The 20,421-nt window shown below is 40.0% G+C and overlaps 1 protein-coding gene across 4 annotated transcripts in view; it reads left to right on the forward strand.

The window, feature by feature from the left end:
• Window positions 1-20,421, forward strand: part of FBXW7 (F-box and WD repeat domain containing 7) — a 274,003-nt gene that overhangs the window by 63,635 nt on the left and 189,947 nt on the right. For 3 of the 4 annotated variants that reach the window (XM_030563528.1, XM_030563524.1, XM_030563521.1), the window contains one exon: window positions 13,971-14,041. The exons of the other annotated variant lie outside the window; for it this stretch is intronic. The gene's annotated coding sequence lies outside the window, so the exon portion shown is untranslated. The remainder of the gene's footprint in view (window positions 1-13,970; window positions 14,042-20,421) is intronic. 4 annotated transcript variants of the gene reach the window in all.

Here is a 20,421-nt window from a genome sequence, read left to right on the forward strand (position 1 = left end):
AGAAGTCATCTTAATATATTGAATATACTCCTAGCCTTTTTCTGGCAGCTAGTTAATGCACATTTTTGTTAATATGCTTTACTCATTTCTTGAGAACTTGGATCATAGCAAAACTAATTGCACTCAGTGTTTGGGGAAAGTACAAAGACAGCAATTCTCTTGAACATTTTATCTACTTAGGACATTAATGGGTGGGTAGGAAGCAAAATGCTGGCTCTGGTTAGAAAACAAACAAACTCAACTGCTAAACTTCAGGTCAAGTTAAGGATTTTATTGTACAAAAGTCATTATAAACTCTATGATGGGTGAAATTGGGACTCATAATTGGTTCTAGCCTTTGGACCAGCCTATCTTATCCTGAAACTGAACATGTTTTGTTAAGCTTTTATTTCGCTAAGATTTACAAGGTAGCATTCATTTGCAAGGTACATTTGTGAATAGTAAGTACACCTCTGCCCGATATAATGCGACCCGATATAACACGAATTTGGATATAATGTGGTAAAGCAGTGGTCTGGGGGCGCGGAGCTGTGCGCTCCGGTGGATCAAAGCGAGTTCAATATAACGCGGTTTCACCTATAATGTGGTAAGATTTTTTGGCTCCTGAGGACAACGTTGTATCGGGGTAGAGGTATATAACTACAAAGTATACTCCTGTGTTTGATGCTAGTTTATATTTAGTCCTTTTCAGTCAAAAACTTTCAGAACGTGTTGCTAATATATTTACCCATTATTGTTCAAGAATAAGCAAACATTTTTGTGAATACTTAATACCTCCTGTAAGACACCTATTTTGTAAGTAAGAGAGAGCTTAAGAAGTGAAAACAATTATTTCTGTGTTTAACTTTTCTTTATATTGTGCCTGGGCAGCACTAGTAATCAGTGAAAAAGTTGCCTGTATCACATTACACTTAGCAGTGGTAAATTCCTGCATGAATTTTGAAGTAGGAAACAGCTACGTTGAAAGGTAACTTGAATTGTAGATTAGTGTGCTAAAGTTTAGGTGATCATACAGTCATCTCAACCTGAAAACATTAGTAGGATGTGTACAGTAAACAATTAATTGCTAAGATCAGCAAGGTGATGGTTTTTAAGGTAAAGTATAGAGTGCAGTGATTCAAATGTTCCTTAACTAATACAATATTTTTCAGGGTTTATTTTTCAGTGTAATTTTGACTTTAGAAAGACATAGATCATCAAATGTTTTCTGTCTAGGGTATTACTTTGGAGAAAGATGGTATGATTCACTGTATTTTTTGTGTACCTAAACTCTGTTACTGTTAGGGATCAGAGATCACTTTCTGAAGTTAAAATAAGAATTTATTAAACATTAAGCAAAATATTTGGGAGTAGCTGAGTTCAGCAGTTACAAATATAAAATAGAAACAAAGCTATTTTAAACGGTAAAATTGTTAACTTCAGTAGGAAAAAGAAGTGTGCAAAAACATTTTAACCACAAGTTTACAATTGTGTGGCATTATAATGATGAACATGGCATAAATAAGCACATTATATTTCTAGTATTTTCAAAACTGCACTAAAAATGGTGACGTGTTATACATGTTAATCACAGTGCCCATGACAGAACAGAGTGAGTGATGGGAATTTCCTTTAGGCTGCAGAAATAGTGTGGCTGCTAAAACTAGGCCTAGCACTCTGAAAGTTCACATGGTGGACAGTAAATGTGTGTGTGTATGTGTCTATATGTATGCTGATACAAAAATATATAATAAACTGGAAGTGACATGGAAAATATGAGACAGATTCTCAGGTAGAATCTTGACTTCAGTGGAGCTATGGCAATTTACATCAGGTGAGGAACTGCCCATATGGATTTAGAGGTAGCATTCTTTTACCAGCTATCTGTCTGAAAGATATTTGCAATACCAGCTGTTATGGTAGCCAAAGATCATAAACTTTTTTAAAGTTTAGATCCTGCTTCAATATCATTCTAGTACCATAAAAACTACATTGTGAAAACATGAACAATTAGATTAATTTAATATGTAACTTAATATTAAAAGCATTATTAAAGTAAGATGGAAACTGGCTTTAAATTTTACTTTGAATATACATTTCTGTATAGCTCTCTCTATATCTCTATATAAATACACATACTAGTAAACATAAATACTTGTTAATGAAGCAGAAAAAGAAAAATTCTTAATTATCCATTTTTAGCATGCTTAGCAAAGTGTTTTTGTATGAATTACAAGAATATAGCACACACATGGCTTTCCTTTAAATTAAAGGGGAAAAGAATGCTTTGGATCCAAAACTTGTCTTGAGTACATTCTTTTGATGAATGGCCTTCAAACCTTAAAATGCTTTTGGTTTTAAAATTGCTGTCTTTGCAGTTAAGAAATCTTTTTAAAGAAACTTTATCTCCTCTCCTCCAGAAACAGCTAGGAACTATTTTTGTAAGATAAACAATAAATGTAAATTATGCACCTGTTAGCTGCTGCTATAGAACTTTTAATACTGTTCCCAAAGATGTACTTATAAATAATGTTTCTTGAAAGAACTTTTGAAATATATGCATTGGTTAAAATAATACTGCTGAAATGATAGAATCACAGTTTTTAGTATATGGTGATACATTTGCATAACCATGGTCTCTTTTTTTAAAATAAACTAAATTAATCTATTTCCAGATTATTACTAGTGATTTATTTCTAACGGCAAACACCTAAACAGTTCTATTTATTGTGTTCTTTGAGCTCACAGCAAAAATGTCATGCAAGGCTTGCTATGGTGGTAGTCCCCAAATACTGGAATTTTTTGTTCATGACATTAAGAATAAACACTACCGATATGTTCTTATCTTTGAGTAGAGAGCACAGACTTTGATAGTCACCTTGTAACTTGACATAACTAGATAGTGCTTGTTAGTGAGTTGGACAGGAAAGAGATAAGTGCGCAAAGTTATAGCAATGTGTCATCAAAATACATTGAAATTTTCTGTATCAGAGGGGTAGCCGTGTTAGTCTGGATCTGTAAAAGCACATCCGACGATGTGGGTATTCACCCACGAAAGCTCATGCTCCAATACATCTGTTAGTCTATAAGGTGCCACAAGACTCTTTGCTGAAATTTTCTGGTTTTCCCAAACAATAACCTCAATCTTAAACATCAGTGATGTGGGTCTGACAGAGATAATAAGGATCTCTGATTTGTCCCTTAACAGGGAAAAGGTAGATCATCTTTTTTTAGTTACTAAAACTAACAGGTTCTTGTACAGATCACTATTCTAATAGCCAGTATTTGAATCAAATATGACCTGCCTAGGAGTCTAAAAACAGTTTTCATCCCCTATATATGCACTCAGACACACATCATTTTAAGATAAAGAACTTAGACTTTCTCAGTATGCCACTGGGATGAGGCAGCTGCCCCATGCTAGCAGAAAAGAGAGGGCTGCCTCAGAGGCAGCCAAGTAGAAAGGGTCTGAGAGGAGCAGCCAATCATGGCCAGGCAGGCTCATATAAGAAGTGCTGCAGGGCAGAGCAGAGGGAGGCACTCCCTGGAGCTTGAGGAGGGACGTAGATTGGCTGCCTTGTAGGCTGAAGGCAGCAAGTACCCCAGACGTAGCAGTACTGCAGGCTGGTGCTGCAGGCTAAGGCCCTGAGAGTAAGGCAAAGAGGATGTTGAGCCGCAAGGAAGTGGCCAGGGAAATCTGCAGAGGAGTTGGAAGTGATGCAGTAATTGGCTGCTATATTTGGACCTGGAGTAGTGAGCGAGCCCGGGTCCTTCCCTTCTGCACCTTGCCACTGGGGAAGTGGCTAAACAGTAGAATGCACTTGCCACGGAAGGAAGTGGCTGGACAGTGGACTGCAGTTCCCCCAGAATGGGGGGGAACAGAATGTGACACAGCCAGAGGGCTGTGTCCTGAAGAGGACTCCACGGTCCTTGGGGCAACATAGGTTCTGGAGCAGAGGTGATGGCGTGCAAGACACCACCTGAAGAGGGGCAGAGCTAATTCCCAAGACAACCAGCAGGAGGTGCCACAATGGTGAGTCGAGCCCCGTCACAGTCCCCAAGAAACCTATTGATGAAAACTCGAGGAAGCCCATTATACTGGTATGCCACAAACAAAAAAATTAACTTAATACAAGTATATTAGTTCTGAAGCACTGGAGTGTTCAGAGTCCTTCAATTTCAGTTAAGTGAAGCACTAATTCTGCAGAACCAGAGAACCATTCCCCCACTATGTGCCCTGTACTGCAGTTCAGAGCCAAAAGCTATATTTTGGAAGAGTCAGTTCATACTACATGCACCCCAAGGAATTTATTTAACTAAGCCGCACAAGAGAAGATGTTAAAACTCAATCCACATCTTTTATGCACTACTGACTAGTTCAGCAACTGATTGATGTCTTGCCTGTAAGAATGTATTATTAGGACTAAAATGCAAGCATATATATGGTTTGATGTTCCAATAAACAAACTGTGGAGTTTCTATCCTTTCAGTTCAATGTCTAGAACAGATGTTTTAGTAGGAGATCAGTTTTGCTAGTACACCAAACTTCTTTAATCCATGTCACCTTCCTGTTGGTGACTCATGAATACTACATACTATCATATCTTACCCAGGATTTTATAAAAGGGGGTGAAGGATAAATGAGTACTACTCTGAAAGAAAATACTAGATGGATATGGGTTAATTTTTAAAAGAATAAATTAGCTCTTTCTTAAAATATAAAACTTTAGATTAGTTAGTGGGCATGGACTAGGGATAACTAACTGATTTGGTTGATTGAGTAAATAGCCAAAACATGCTTCTAATTATTCTCAGTGAGGGTGGTGATTGCTGTGACTGTCTAGATCACCACAATTATTACAATCCTTTTGCCTAATTTTTATCTCTATCCTGATTCTCGGTCATGTCTTTTAGCACAAGATCATTCTCAGTGAGGAATTAGTAAAGACTTGATCAGTAGAATTGTACAGATGGTTTCAGTGGAAACAAGAACTGGTCCATAGTGAGTTGCAGTGTTTATTAGGGACTTATCCAACTCATATTGAATTCAGTGGGAGTTGGATTCAATCTGTACTCAGAAAAATGACTCTAAAAATGGAACTATGGAGTTCTGTTTGACACAAGTTCTGAGACAAATGTACTCATTTTACAAGTAAAAAGTAGTTGTTTTTTTCTGAAATAATTATCAGTGGAAACTCCACTTTGGAGTCTGAAAGCTCAGCTGTGTTCTTTCTGATTTGAACAAAATCATTAATAATAAAGATTCTGCAACTGACATATGAACCAGAAAATAATCCACTCACTCTCTCACAACTGTGTATGGCTAGTAGTAAAAATAAAATAAAAACTATAGTTGGTAAAGTAAGCAGTTGGAATCTAAATAAATATATGTAGATGTCCTGAATAATAAAGTGCCACTTTTAATATTTTGGACCGCAATAGACTTCGTTTCCCTGTTGATTTTTCACACTTAATTTTATTCTCACACAAGCGCTTCAAACAAGCACCCAAAGTGCCTGAACTCTCATTCCATACAGATGACAGCATCTCATCTTTTCTTAGTATACGGATCATCAAAAATGTGCATTATGCAACAATGGCGTTTTAATTCATTTAGTACGTTTGTCTTCTTCACTCAGTGCAATGATTCGTCACCACCCCGACTTTTGCTCTTTTCATGTAAATACTTTAGTTTCATGATCTTAGGGATATGTAGTTTTGCTCTGTAGAGACAGACTAGCTCTGTGTCTTAACACTTGGACAATTGGTTGCTCTATGTAAGCACTTCATTTGAGTAGTGGAGTTGCTCTCACTGCCTATCAGAATTGGTTTTGTAATGAAGAATGATTGTCTGTGGGGAGAGTATGGTAAGGAATTTACCACATTACTTTGTATGTACTGCGTATGGCTGTGAAGCCAAACAAGCGCTCTACAAGTAAAAGATATATTATAGTTTTGTGATGTTGATAAAACTTAAAACTTCCTATGGATGCAAAGAAAAGGGTGAATTTAATTTTCAGGGCTTCAGCTTTGGTCCCTGCCCAGGGTGGTGTGGCTTGGGCTTGGCTTTTGGCCCCTCTACGTGAGGTGGTTGGGCTCAGGCTTTGGTCCTCCCTCCTGTGGTCGTGTAGTAATTTTTTTTTATCAGAAGGGAGTCTCAGTGCAATGAAGTTTGAGAACTGCTGGGCTAGATGATAACATTGGATCCCTTCTGACTTTATAATCTATGAATCTGCTGTTATATGAGAGAATTTTCTTTAATCTTTTCCTTTTTCATGGTTATAAGGTGTGCAAGAAAAGCGGTGGACACTGGATTTATTTTCTTTTAAAAAATGTAGATCTCCAACTCTTGCTGTCTTATACTAAGCTAGTCAGAGCAGTTATCCCATAGCCACGTTACAAATTCAGAAGTTAATTACTACTCTCTGCAGCTAGACATGTGTTCTGGGCACTAGATGGAAGTGGCCAGGACACTAAATTGTATTTGTCTTTTAAGTGGCAAAAAAGTTTATTCCTTGAGCTCTGAATACCTCTGTTTTCAGTGTGTTTTAATTTAGAAGTCTGTTGTCTTAATTCACTTCCAATCTTGTGTCCCAGACCTAAATTATACCTATATGCCTTTTATCTGAGTGGTAAGTGAGGGCAGGTAGCAACATCAGCCTTATCTAAAGCAACTCAGTTGCACCCTTAGATAGGAAATGACTGCTGTTGCTCCATAATGTCCTCTTAAAAGCTGCCTCTAATGCATCAATCCTTTCTTCAGACATCCCTTCTTCTACCCTCTTTCTTTATCTTTTGTTTATGGCCCTACTGGCCCTTTGCCCCTTGGCAATAGCATTTGCTGAATTCCAGAGTTTATTGACTTCTACAATTTTATGAATTAGTGATATATTTTTTTCTTTCCTTTTTTAACTACCACTTCTAGCAAGATGTTCTGTCTGGCAGGGTTTGCTAAAGAAATATAGTAGTTTTAAAATTATATGATTTGCTTGTAAAATTCCTGTGCAGAGAACTTAAGGGTTGTTGTCATAGTTCAGGGCAACCACACCTGTATTTTCCTTATATGAGCTTGAAGGGTACCCACTTTTAGGCTTCCAGCTCCCCTCCTGTTTTGTCTCTTGGGTGGAGACACCACGTCTCCCTCCCTTCTGACTGGGATATTGCCACTCTGCATTGTGAATTCCTCCGCAAAGTCAGACTGCCTAAGCAGGCCTGCTTTACTTTTCTCTTCAGAGATGGTAAACTGTGTAACTGTTACGGTTAATTTACAATACACTCTTTCTAAGGAAGCACATTTATTCTTAAGGTAAAAGCTTTACAGAGATAACATTTAGAAAACAATAGAAGAATCTATACGCAAGCTAATAAAGTATCCAGAGATCACCACCTGACTCCAATAAGGGCTCTGGCTGCTGACCAGTCCTGTGGCTATAAATTTGTAAGTCCTATTGCTCAGAATAAGAACCCTCATGACTCTGTGAGTTACTCCTTTATGCTGCTTGGGCCTTTTGATCCTGGGAATTGGTAATTTGTAGATAAAGGTTCCCTTCCTAAATGAAGTTTTCAGAAGATCAGGTCCAGAGAGATGGGCATTTGCATTCGCCTTCTCCAAGTATTTCCTATAAAACGTATTCAACTCACAGTTCATTCTTGTCTTAGCCTGTTGTTTAAAAGAGTCCTTTGAGCCTAACACTTCCCAATCCTTACATGAGTCAAATCTTCTGGACAAGTTACATAGAATCCCACAATAACACTTAAACCATATGCATTTTTAATAGAATGAACTCCTAAAATACTTAAACTTAATTCAATAAGGTTGTGCAGGATATTGCAGAAATTGCCATTTAACTTTTTTGAAAGCCCCAAAGTGCACTTCATGCCACATTAGTAAGACAGGGCCTATGTTTTACCCTTTTTAAAAAAAAAAAAATAGAGTTTGAAGCTTATACTTTACATCATGCAACTCCTGAGTCTCAAAACCAGACACAAGAAGGGGAGTAGAGAGAGATGAAGAGGGTAACGATAAATAAGATGATGTACTTACGCAATTAGACATGAATCGTGCTTGATGACTTTAACATATTTTTTTTTTAAAGAAACAAAATAAAAGTCCTAATTTTGGAGTTGCAAGTGTAATCTAAAAGACAGTTACACAGTGATAGAATAGACTGGGAAGTTCCAGAGGAGTAACTTAATTTTTAAATTAATCATCTCTTGTAAACAATAAAGAGGAGCAAAATCTTTGGAGGATAGATTAGTAAGGAGATATTAGTGGGCTGGAGAACTGAAAGGGGAAAGCATTCCATGTGTGGGAGATATCATCAGAACGTGTACAGAAGAAATGGGAGGAAGGGAAGATGAATAGATTGAAGGCCTGAGAGACTGTTATGAGCATCTAGACTGACCTTCTGTGTAATACAGGCCAAAGATTTCACCCAGTATTCCTGCATCAAACATGCTTGTGGTTTATATACAGCGGGGTTTGTTTGCTTTTTTTAAAGGTAAGCTGTTCAAATGATTCATTGCCCTCATTATGTGTATTTTTAGAAGTGCTTTATTTCTAATTTAAATTTGTCTAGTGTTTCTCAGACCATTGGATCTTGCTATGCGTTTGTCTGCTAGATTAAAGAGCCTTCTATGATCAGCAATCTTCCCATATAGGTGTTTGCAGATCACGATCCATGATTGTAAAGCAGGTTTTCCTGACCCTGAGTCATTCTTGTAGCTCTTTTCAGACACCTTTCCATTTTTTTGATATGCTCTTAAAAGTGTGGTCACCAGAACTGGGCACAGTATCCCAGTAATTCACAAATGTCATATACAGAAACAATATCACCTTACAACTCCTACTTTGTATTCGCCTGCTCATACATCCAAAGATCGTTAGTTCTCCTAGTTACGGCATCACACCAGTAGCTTGTGTTCACTTGGTTATACACCATTACTATTAAGTCCTTTTCAGAGTCACTGCTTTCCAGCATACAATCCTCTATCGTGTAAATGTGACCTACAAAGCTTTGTTCATATATTTGCAGTTTTTCATTTGACTATATTAAAATACATGTTGTTCAAATGAGCCCAGTTTAGCAAGCAATCCAGAGAGCTCTGTTGAAATGACCAGTTCATACAGTTATTTACCACCACTGCCAATTTTTGTGTCCTCTGCAAACTTTACCAGCAATGATTTTATTTCAGATCACTGATAAAGATACTCAATAATATTGGCCCAAGAACAGATCCTTGCAGGACCCTATAAACAGCCCTTTTGGATGATGATTTTCTATTTACAATGCCTTTTTTTTTTTTCAATCCTCAGTTTTTAAACCCATTTCATATGTGCTACACTGAGGTTTTTTGTATAGTACTTAATCAGAATGTCATGTGATGGTAAGTCAACCCCCTTGCAAAAGCCTAAGTGTGTTGCGTCAAATAGTTACCTTTATCAGCCAAACTTCTAATCTCATTTTAAAAAATCAAGTTTGTTTGACACGACCCATTTTTTTTTCCATAAAATGTTTTTGCTGACATTAATTATGCTACAGTCCTTTAATGCTTGACTGTTACATTCCCTATCACTCTTTCCGGTTTTGTTTGACAGTTGTATCAGACTAATCCAGGTCATTTTATTTACCTTTTAAAAAATATTAGCTCCGGTGTTCTGGCACTTTCCCAGTGTTCCAAAATGTGTTAATCAATATCAGTGGTTGACAGAGCTTTTTGGATAATTCTTTGACAACTCATGATGAATCAAGGCTGCTGATGTTGTTGTAGTAGAGGAAGTGGAGAAGTACAGAAAGGCCACACCTACAATAACAATTCTGTGAAAATCTTGTATTGGGGCTGCTCCATGGATAGCTTCAACAGTGGAAGTGCTAGGGTGGAGCAAAGCATGTTAATCACAATGTTCTGTTCATGGTGTTAGGTGATGCAGTCAGTCTTCACTAGCATTTGCACTGTTCCTGTCACTGGTAGAGTTATACTGGTGTTATCCATTTCAGGGAGGTTTTAACAGATTTGTGATAAACTCTCTAAGAAGTAGGATTGTAGAAATTGCCAGGTAGGTCAGATCTGAGGTTCATCTTCTCCAGCATCCTGTATCTGTTGTTGGCCAGCATCAGAAGCTTCAGAGGAAGAAGCAAGACAGCTGTAATGGACAATTATCGAACAACATGCCTCACCAATCTACTAGAATTCTTTGAAGGGGTCAACAAGCATGCGGACAAAGGGGATCCAGTGGATATAGTATATTTAGATTTTCAGAAAGCCTTTGACAAGGTCCCTCACCAAAGGCTCTTAAGCAAAATAAGCAGTCATGGGTGAAGAGGGAAGTTTCTCTCATGGATTGGTAACTGGTTAAAAGACAGGAAACAAAGGGTAGGAATAAACTGTCAGTTTTCAGAATGGAGAGAGGTAAATAGTGGTGTCCCCCAGGGATCTGTACGGGCCCAGTCCTATTTAACATCTTCATAAACGATCTGGAAAAAGGGGTAAACAGTGAGGTGGCAAAATTTACAGATGATACAAAACTACTCAAGATAGTTAAGTCCCAGGCAGATTGCAAAGAGCTACAAAAGGATCTCGCAAAACTGGGTGACTGGGCAACAAAACGGCAGATGAAATTTAATATTGATAAATGCAAAGTAATGCACATTAGAAAACATAATCTGAACTATACATATTCAATGACGGGGTCTAAATTAGCTGTTGCCACTCAAGAAAGAGATCTCGGAGTCACTGGATAGTTCTCTGAAATCATCCACTCAATGTGCAGCGGCAGTCAAAAAAGCGAACAGAATGTTGGGATTCATCAAGAAAGGAATAGATAATAAGACAGAAAATATCATATTGCCTCTATATAAATCCATGGTACACCTACACCTTGAATACAATGTGCAGATGTGGTAGCCCCATCTCAAAAAAGATATATTGGAATTGGAAAAGGTTCAGAAAAGAGCAGCAAAAATAATTAGGGGTATAGAATGGCTTCCATATGAGGAGAGATTAATAAGACTGGGACTTTTCATCTTGGAAAAGAGGTGACTAAGGGGGGATATGATAGAGGTCTATAAAATCATGATGGGTGTGGAGAAAGTAAATAAGAAACTGTTATTTACTCCTTCTGATAATACAAGAGCAAGGGGCCACCAAATGAAATTAATAGGCAGCAGGTTTAAAAAAAACACAAGAAAGTATTTTTTCACGCAATGCACTGTCAGCCTCTGGAACTCCTTGCCAGAGGGTGTTGTGAAGGCCAATACTATAACGGGGTTCAAAAGGGAGCTAGATAGATTTGTGGAAGATAGGTCCATCAGTGGCTATTAGCCAGGATGGGCAGGAAGGGTGTCCCTAGCCTCTGTTTGCCAGAAGCTGGGATTGGGTGACATGGCATGGATCACTTGATGATAGCCTGTCTGTCCATTCCCTTTGGGGCACCTGCTATTGGCCACTGTCAGAGGACAGGATACTGGGCTTGATGGACCTTTGGTCTGACCCAGTCTGACCATTCTTATGTTTCCCCCAACATAATTGTCGGGGGAAACTCGCTTCTTAACTGTCACAGTTCAGGGCAGTGCACCTATATTCCTCCTCTATGGGTCCCGGAAGGGCCCCCACTCTCAGGCTTCAGGTTCCCTTGGCAATCACCTTTCTTGGCTGGATACTCTTCTGACTGGAGTGTCTCCAGGCTGAACAGTTCCCTGCCTTCACTGTTATTCTCAGCAGAGAGAGGCTTAAGTTAATTCCATAAAACTTATCTAAGGCCTAGTCTACACTGGGGGGCTGCGGGGGGTCGATCTAAGTTATGCAACTTCAGCTATGTGAATAACGTAGCCGAAGTCAACATACTTAGATCGACTTACTGTGGTGTCTTCACCGTGGTGAGTCGACTGCTACCGCTTCCCTGTCGATTCCTTCTGCTCCTCTTGTGATTGTGGAGTACAGGAGTCAGTGGGAGAGTGCTCAGGCATTGATTTATGGCTTCTAGACTAGATGTGATAAATTGACCCCCCGCTGGATTGATCGCTGCCTGCCGATCCGGCGGATAGTGTAGACATATCCTTAGTTCCATAAGGTTTGTCCAGTCTGTTACACCAGTCTCTATCAGGAAATGATTGGTTTTTTCTCTGAAGCATAAGCATTAACGTGCTTCCTAGAATTTTTTTAAATCCTATCATATAGTTTGATATTCTTATTCTCCATATAAATGTACGATCCTATTCTGAATCCTGCAAAGTTGTCACAAGAAACCATTGAAATTAACAGTTAGTTTCATACGTTAATTATACATTGTGTGTAGTAAAAAAAAAAAATAAAAAAATCCTTTTATGACTTTCAAAAAAACCGTTGCTGTTCAGTTTCATTGATAATATCCTTGTAGTTGGAGCAGGAAAATTAGAGTGCCTGATTTACATTTTGAATTGTTAATTATTTTCTCTCTCTCTCTATCTTGTCTCCTCTCTAACTTTAGCAGCCCCATTGTTTTTGATGTCTTTATATAGAACATTTTTCCATGTCCACTTACCATTCATTGTGTTCACCTCTGAATCATCTCTCTTTCTGCTATACCTTTTCTGAAACGAGGTGGTGAAAAATCAAGACAATATTCCAGATGAGGGCATACCATTGGCAATGCCTTACAAAATGTAAAAGATGTAGCTGAATACACACTTAGGTCTACATTTTCGATGTGTGCTTACCCAGAGATACTTTTATGAGGCTTGATTAGCTAAGGATGGGTTCTCAACACATCATGAAAATCAGAGCCCTTTAAAATGTGCCAGTTTGGGCATCCAAAATCAGTGTAGTCATTTCTGAAAATTTCATTCAGAAGCCCTGACCCTGCAAACCACTACTTGGTCTATGGTAGTTGACTTGAATGCTGCTGAGGACTTGCAGAGTCATATCCTAAGAAGATAAAATGGAAAAATCCCTTCTCCACACCAAAGAAAGAGGGAGAGAAAAAAAATTGTCATACATAAACATTTGCACCTTGCTCTTCCCAACCAAAATGAAGATTCTGTACTGACACTTTTCTATCTATCTTGTAAGTGAATAATACTAAGCTTGTTGGCAATAATAGAACTACAGAGTGAAAAATTCAAGCATTTTAAAATGAGGCAATTGCCTGAGGTGAGAGTGCATGCTCAGAGAACACAGAAATGTCCAGATAATTCCTCTCCATGAGAAAAGAAATAAAAATAAAAGCAGCATGGTTGCCTCCAGTGGCTTTTCCTTCACATTTTACTAAAGGCTGCCATGGACACAGGGCAGATGAACTCGCGTATCTAGCCAGGGTCATCAGAAAGTGATCGTTCCATGCTGGGGAAGAATCCTCAGATTTCTGGATGACTCCTTTACTGCAGTAGGGAATTTACCAGTTCATCTTGATGTATTGCCGGGCCCTTCAAGAAACTTTAAATATAGAGGTAGCTTAAAAATCTTCCTGTTGTAGCTATGGCTGTTTCACATCACCAGGTACCAAACTGCACTTCTCAGGTCTTTCTGCAATAAATAGCTAAAGTTCATTGGTTCTCTGCCTTAAAAGATCTTACTACTAAATTTATGAAAAAGAGAGCTAGTTCTATATGTGCTTACCATATTGCTGGTTGCTTTAAAAACCCAGTTTCCTGTATTTCTGTAAATTGAGTCATATATGTTGCAGCTTTCTCCCTAATATATTTTCAGTTATTTAGAGCTTCCGTTCTGCAGCTTTCCCTCCAATTTTAATAGTTAGCTTTCTCATTGCATCTTTAACAGTTTTTTGCAGCCATTCTGTAATGCAAGAAAATGAGTACAACAGACATGGATGTTTTTGTATTAGTATGTGATGTTAAGCAATTCCTATGTTTTGTGGTTAATTCTAGAAGTAAATAATAAATTTGGGGATATCTTATATAACCAGCTTTCCAGAGCCTTCAGAAGATCCTTGTATTCATACAAATTATTTTCCTTAATTGCTTAACAAGCCTAATTTTTTCCATCTTTTCCCTTAGCCTGTTGAGTTGCTGATGGTGGTGAAGTATTGATCCATTAAAAAGGCTTGCAGTGAAGCTTTTTACTTGATGTAAGTTGTCTTTTTAATTATAGCTGTGCTGCTGTATAGTGCAAAATGCTGTAGTTAAGGTTGCGTCAGCACTTGCATTTTAAATCCCTTTTTTCCCCAGCATTTAATTCTAGGCTATTAAAAAAAAAAATTTGCTCTGAGCTAACTTGTAACATGCACAAGATGTTGACCTTCAGGGGAAATTTACAACTGTAAAAATCTTTTATCAGTATTTGAGTTATTGAAGTGTTAGACCCCCCCCCCGTGCACTCTTTGAACGTGTGTGTGTGTGCGCACGCGTATACCATCACATCTCTTCTGATTGTAAGTACAGCCCTGCATGAATACACAATTTTTATCCGCAGATATAAATTGGTATTTGCAGAGTACCAGGGCTCTACCGAGAGCCACAGCAGTGAAAGCAACAGCCTGTTGGGATGCCGCTCCCAGGAGTCAATGCCCCATGCCGGCAACTCCTCCAGCATGGCTGTACCACACCAGTCCCACCCACTGCACTAGCGTGACCAGGGACAGCTGCCATGAGCCTGTTGCCCATGCCAGTGGGCAGGACTGGGACGGTACACCCGTGTCAAAGGAGCTGCCGGCGTGGGGTTCTGGCTCCTGGAGCAGTGGCCCAGCAGATTGCTGCTTTCATCGCTGCGGTTCCTATTAGAGCCCTGTAGCTCAGTGGATACCAATTTATACAGCAAGTTTGCTCGTTCTCCCCTACACTGGCTCCTTTTCACCAGGCTGGGGCAAGGGGCTGGGGTGCAGGAGGGGGTGAGGGTGCCACCTGGGGGTGCAGACTCTGAGGTGGGGCTGGGGATGAGGGAGGGTCAGGGTGCGGGGGTGTGGATAGGGGGTCGGGCAGTCGGATAAGGGGTCAGGCAGTCGGGGCAGGGAGCACGGGAGGTTGGATGGGTTGGGAGTTCTGAGGGGGGCAGTCAAGGGGCAGGAAGTGGGAGGGGGCAGATAAGAGGCGGGGGCCATGCTGTTTGAGGAGCACAGCCTTCCCTACCCGGCCCCTGTCATAAACAGATAGCTAAGGGTTAATGTCTCTTTCACCTGAAAAAAAAAGTAACCTGAAGCACCTGACCAGAGGACCAATCAGGAAACTGGATTTTTTCAACTCTGGTGGAGGAAAGTTTGTGTCTGAGTTCTTTGTCTGCCTGCCTGCCTCTCTCAGCTTTGAGAAGTGATTTCTGTTTCCTGCTTTCTAATCTTCTGTTTCCAAGTTGTGAGTACAGAGATCATAAAAACAATAAGGGTTATTGTTTTTCTATTGTATTTACATGTCTATAGTTGCTGAAGTGCTTTGATTTGTATTCTTTTTGAATAAGGCTGTTTATTCATATTTCTTTTAAGCAATTGACCCTGTATTTGTAACCTTAATACAGAGAGACCATTTGTGTGTATTTTTATTTCTTTTTTTTTATATAAAGCTTTCTTTTAAGACCTGTTAAAGTTTTTCTTTAGTGGGGAATTCCAGGAAAATTGAGTCTGTACTCACCAGGGAATTGGTGGGAGGAAGAAGTCAGGGGGACATCTGTGTGTGTTAGATGTACTAGCCTAACTTTGCATATCCTCGGGGTGAAGAGGGAAGTAATTCTGTTTTCCAGGACTGGGAACGGGGAGGGTGGAGTCCCTCTGTTTAGACTCACGGAGTTTGCTTCTGTGTATCTCTCCAGGAACACCTGTAGGGGGGGAGAAGGGAAAAGGTTTATTTCCCTTTGTTGTGAGACTTAAGGAATTTGGGTCTTGGGGTCCCCAGGGACGGTTTTTGGGGGGACCAGAGTGCCCCAAAACACCCTAATTTTTTGGGTGGTGGCAGCAGTACCAGGTCCAAGCTGGTAACTAAGCTTGGAGGTTTTCATGCTAACCCCCATATTTTGGACGCTAAGGTCCAAATCTGGGACTAAGTTATGACAGCCCCACATACAGTTTCAGAATCCAATGTGGCCTCAGGCCAAAATGTTTGCCCATCCCTGGCCTAGGAGCTGGAGGGACATGCCGGCCACTTCCCATGAGCTGCGTGGAGCTGGGCACAGAGCCTGCCTGCCCTGCTGTAGCCAACTGGACTTTTAGCGGCCTGGTCCGCTGTGCAGACCAGAACTGCCAGGGTCCCTTTCTGACCGGGCATTCTGGTCGAAAACTGGATGTCTGGCAAACCTACATATATGTCACAGTTAAGGGCAACTGCATCTCATAGACTCATAGACTTTAAGATCAGAAGGGACCATTATGATCATCTGGTCTGACCTGCACAATGCAGGCCACAGAATCTCACCCACCCACATTAGTGAGCAGTTATTTACCTCACCAGGGACTAGTCACGTGAGCAACTGCTGCCCAATGTGATTTAGGAGCAACGTAATCTGGCCCTAAATAGCAGAAAAAACACCAGTGTAAGTCTGTGACAAATTTTTATTTTGTCTGTGGTCACATGAGAAGGCTCAAATCAGAACTGGGCAGAACAGAGCTGCTAGATGAAACCACAACTAGTTCTGGCTAGAAATTTAGTAAGTATTCCACAAGTATTTTGATACTTCAGAACATGGGCCTATGAGCCACCCATGGGCATTTCAGGTATTTTGATCTTCTGGCCTATATCTATTAGCCATTTTTTAATATCCTCTGAGAATAAAACTGAGAATGTAGTGATTTTTATAGTTGATTATTTCATTTTATTCATATCTGTATTCCCCCCTTCTGGTCCACCTGGGGCACCCACTCTAGGCTCTGAGCTTCTCTGCCATTACCTCTCTTGGGGAGAGACCTGTGTCTTTCTGTCTCCTGACCAGGCTGTCAAGACAGCACAGCTCCTTGATTTACACTGTGATATTCTCAGCAAGCCAGACTGCCTAAACAGGCCTGTGTCTGTGCTTTGCTGTCTCTCTAGAGGCCATGAACAGTGTATTTGCTTGCAGTTACAAGTTACCACACTTGCTCTTTCTAAATAAGGACATCTATTTGGAAGGTGAAAACATTACAGATAAAACATTTTAAAAACAATAAAAGAACCTACATGTGTGCTAAAATGTTTACCAGAGGTCACCCCAACTTCAGTTTTAGAGTTGGGTAGGTGTCAGTCCTTAAAAACACACAGTTGGGTTTTCTCTTCATTACAAGTTCATAATTCCCTGTGATTTTGGAACCAGAATGCAAACTGAGCAGATCAGCCTATTTCTTTATATAGCTCAGGCCTTTGATCTCCAGTAATCAGCAAATCAGGACGTAGCTTCAGGATGTGGACAAATTAGACAATTGGGTCAAAAGAAATCTGATGAGGTTCAACAGAGTCCTGCACTTAGGTTGGAAGAATCTCATGCACTACTACAGACTAGGGACCAAGTGGCTAGGCAGCAGTTCTGCAGAAAAGGACTTGGGGGTTACAGAGGCCTCATCTGGAGTACTGTTTCCAGTTTTGGGCCCCACACTACAAGAAGGATGGAAAAATTGGAACGAGTCCAGCAGGGGGCAACAAAAATGATTAGGGGGCTGGAGCATGTGATTTATGAGGAGAGGCTGAGGGAACTGGGATTATTTAGTCTGCAAATGAGAAGAATGAGGGGGGTTTTGATAGCTGCTTTCAGCTACCTGAAAGGGGGTTCCAGAGAGGATTGGATCTAGACTGTTCTCAGTGGTAGCAGATGAGAGAACAAAGAGTAATGGTCTCAAGTTGTAGTGGGGAGGTTTAGGTTGGATATTAGGAAAAACTTTTTCACTAGGAGGATGGTGAAACACTGGAATGGGTTACCTAGGGAGGTGGTAAGATCAGGGTTGACAAAGTCCTGGCTGGGGTGATTTAATTGGTGTTGGTCCTTCTTTGAGCAGGGGGTTGGACTAGATGACCTTCTGAGGTCCCTTCCAACCCTGATATTCTATGATTCAGAAGGCTGTTTTTTTGTGTAACTGGAGATAAAGGCATTTGCTAACCTCTCCCTTTGTGTTTCTCAGGAAATCCACTTCACTCTGTTGTTCCAGAAGTCCCTTCTTGTCTGGCACAGTTTCAGTATAGTTCCTTGACTCCCAGGCCTCGCATCACATCTCCCTCGCAGCGAAGTTACATGCAGTCCTGGCCCATGATAATACATAAACTTTGCATTTAATACAATGGACCCCAAAGTTACTTAAACTTAATTTAATAAGGTCTTCCAGGGATATACAAGAAATTGCTTAATTTGTCACAATGCCTTTGTCAGCAAGGTTGAACAGTTCCCCGCTATCATATATTTTCTCCATGTTTAAGAACCTATACACAGGGATCAAGATACTTCTCAACCTTCTCCTCAATAAACTGAATGGGTTGAAGCTCCTTAAGCCTCACATCTTGAGACATGTTTTCCATCTCTTTAATAATTTTTGTGGCCCTCCTTTGAACTCTTCCAGTATTTCATTCTTCATGAATTGTGATTATCAGAAATGGATACAACATTCTAGCAGTGGTCTTACCAATACTGTGTACAAATGTCAAGACCACTTCCATGCTTCTGCTTCTGTTGCCCTTTTTTATACATCTGAGGATCTCATTAGCTTTTTGCCAGTGTTGCACTGACAGCTCATGTTGAGGCAAGTACTTGTGATTATGCCTATGTCCTTCTCTAAGTCACTGTTTTCTAAGACAGTCTGTCATCCTGTATGTATAACATCTCATCCCACTCATTGAGATCTCCCCATTAACAACTATATTTTGAGATCTGTCTGTGAGCCAATTGTTAATCCATCTAATGTGTATTCTGTAGAATTCAGTTTTTAAAAAAATCAAAATGTCATGTGATACTAAGTCAAATGCCTTGGAAAAATCTATGTATGGTGTGTAAACACAGTTGTCTTTATCAGCCAGATCTGTAACCCTGTTTTTAAAAAAAAAAAAAAAGAAAAAAAAAGTTTGACAATACCTACTTTCCATGAAACCATGGTGTGTAGCCTCTAGTTCTTCGATAGAGTCCAAATTAACTGGTCCATTATTTTACCTGGGATTAACGTCACACTAACTGGTCTACAATTCCCTGGGTCATCCTTTTCTCCCTTTTTAAATATTATAACTACGTTGGCAGTCCTCAGCCCTTGGAATGTCTCTTGTTTTTCAAGATTAGTTAAAAAGTCACATTAGCGGTTCAAAGTGCTCCTTGGTTAGTTCCTTTAAGACTCTTGGTTGTAAATTGTTGGAGTCTGTTTATTTGAAAATGTTAATTTTGGCAGATGCTGCCTCACATGTTCTTTTGTTAGAGATAGTAATCTTAATATTTTCTCTACAAAATCACAAGGGTTGGGTACATCCCCTTGTCTCATTCTAAACAGAGAGTAGAAATATCTATTTCAAATTCCTGACTTTTCTACATCACTGTTTATGAGTTTAGCATCTGCATGTACTGATGGACCTATACCTGACTTCCCTTATCAATTGCCTGCTCTTTTTTTGACTTATATTCATTGCCATTTACTTCCCCTTTTTTGCATCCTTTATATATTTTATTTGTTTTATCACCACATTCACATCTCCTAGCCAGATTGGCTCCTTGCCCAGCATAACTTTTGTTTTTTAAATGTCTTTGGACTCGTGGATTTTTAGTTATCCAATAGGACAAGGAGTTCTCAAACTTGCAGTCGGGAACCCTCAGGTGGTCACAAGGTTTTTACATGAGGGGTCATGAGCTGTCAGCCTCCACCCCAAACCCCGCTTTGCTTCCAGCATTTAAAATGGTGTTAAATATATTAAAAAGTGTTTTTCATTTATATGGCGGGGTTACACTCATAGGCTTGGTATGTGAAAGGGGTCACCAGTACAAAAGTCTGAGAACCACTGCAATAGGTTGTCCTTGAACATTTTCCAGTTTTTGTTAAAGTTTGCATTTTAAATTTGTTCCCAGTCAGTTTTGCCAATAATTGCTTTAAGTTTTGGAAAACTAGCCCTTTTAAAGTTCTAAATATACTTACTACTAGTTGGTGACATATTCTGTTTCTACAAAGTAAATATAACTAGAGCATGTCTTTTTGTTTGTTTTCATCAGAAAGGTTAGCAGTGATTGGATGACTAACATCGTGAACAGTAGTATAAATGGAGTAGAATCAGAGGTGAAAGTAATCTGGTATGGTCTGGTACGATGTACTGGCAAGAGCTGGTACACCGTGCCAGACTAGATTAGCTTCCCGGGCAGTGATTTAAAGGGCCCAGGGCTCCAGCCGCTGCAGAAAGCCCTGGGCCCTTTAAATCACTGCCGGAGCTCTGGCAGCCAGGCTCGGGTGGTGATTTAAAGGGCCCGGAGCTCCAGCCACTGTGGGAAGCCCTGGGCCCTTTAAAGCGCTGCTTCCGCAGCTCCAGCAGTGGAGCTCAGGCAGCGCTTTAAAGGGCCCTGGGCTCCCCACAGCAGCCGGAGCCTCTGGCCCTTTAATTCCCCAGC

The sequence above is a fragment of the Gopherus evgoodei genome, chromosome 5, assembly GCF_007399415.2.
Source record: "Gopherus evgoodei ecotype Sinaloan lineage chromosome 5, rGopEvg1_v1.p, whole genome shotgun sequence".
Taxonomy (NCBI): Eukaryota; Metazoa; Chordata; order Testudines; family Testudinidae; genus Gopherus; species Gopherus evgoodei.